This window comes from Dermacentor silvarum, chromosome 2 (genome assembly GCF_013339745.2).
Source record: "Dermacentor silvarum isolate Dsil-2018 chromosome 2, BIME_Dsil_1.4, whole genome shotgun sequence".
Lineage (NCBI taxonomy): Eukaryota > Metazoa > Arthropoda > Arachnida > Ixodida > Ixodidae > Dermacentor > Dermacentor silvarum.
The window spans coordinates 147,257,081-147,258,656 of NC_051155.1; positions in this window are offsets into that span (position 1 = coordinate 147,257,081).

Sequence of the window (1,576 nt, forward strand, 5' to 3'; positions counted from 1 at the left end):
CAATGATGAAAGTCACATCGTTATGAGGGGGTTTTCTTGTCGCTGTGATCCACTCATACGTTATAATGGATTCATGTTAGCAGATGCGTAGGCAGTCAGACACTGGGCGAAAGAAATGGCGAAAGTGCAGAGATGCACCGAAGAAGGGTTAACGAAGAAGTTATGGCTGCGTGAGTAGCCATTGTAGCTAGACATATTTGCAGCACGTGCACCGCTCTGCCCACCCAATTACAGAAAGAACGTCGGAATAAATTCTAGTGTACGAGCATTCGGTGCATTAGTTAGTTACAAGTACGACTCAGGATGGCGCGCCGGTGTACGTAATGCGTTTGTGTCGCTAACAGCAGAAGCCAGGTCATTTCAGAAAAAGAAAAAGGGCGAACAATAGGTACTACGGCACGTAGTTTCCTTGACTTTTCTCTTTCAATATTTTTTTTCGTCTTTCTTGGTGAAATGTTCCAGAGAGACAAACTGGCAGCCCCACCCCTGCTGTCTGCAACCGCTGTAGACTATCTGAAGGTCGTCCTCATGCATGCGTTTTTGTGCATGCGTTCTCTTTAGCAAATCTCATGGTAAATGCGTAGCATCGATTAGACATTTTCCTAATGCACGAGTGCCGTGGTACGAGCGCATCTTCACTCTTCATTATGTTTAGCGTAAATCTGGGTTCGACACAAGATAAATTATTGTAAACAAACAAAATTAATCTTAAACCAGCGATCAAAAATTAGGCCACCGTGCATCACGATACAGCGAGCTGACGCCGACGTTTGACTAACGTTACACTGCGATATTTTCAAAAATTTCCCAACGCGGCGTGTCCTCAACCGACCGCTCTCCGCCCCTGCAGTGAGGCATTAAAAAAGAAAGATCCTGAAGTTTAATGAGCACCACTTTTTCACCCAAGCCAAGCGGCCATCTTTCAGCTTGGGTTCAAGTTGCCTGATTCAGCAAGCAGTACAAGCGGCGCAGAAAGTGCCAAAAGGTCTTGCACTTTGAGACCGCAGCTTAGCATCACAGTGCAGCAGTTATCAAGTGCTGAAGCCTACCTTTTCTCCTGGCGCCCTTTCGTCGGCCTGAACGTTTTCCCTAAGCCCGTCCTTCACGAAATAACAGAGGACCTTCGGAAGTAAACGAGACGGGCAACCATCTAGGAGAGCGTACGCCTGATCTTACCATAAGCCTAAGAAGCTTATTACGCTCATCCGAGCGTCCGACGCCACTCGGCTGCTCCTCCCGCCACATCGCAGCTTACTGATCGGTTGTGAGAAGTATTCCCAACAGTACTTTTATTATTTCTTCTATTTTTGTTCTCCTTCTTTAGCGTAATTATCTAGCTGCAGTCTATCACATGTGAAGCAGTTCTGTGTTTTTTTTTTTTCTGTGTTCTTTTTGTTATTCTTTAAAGGGGATGCGCAAATTTTGTTTCGTGTTTACACGGCAGAAACCTTACGTGGTGCCTCACTGCCAATATTACTTTTGCAAACTATCTCTTGGCAGTTACTCTTGCGTGACTACAACTTCCTGTCCTTTGTGCTTTTGATTGCAACACCAAACAAAAAGCACACAATTTTAT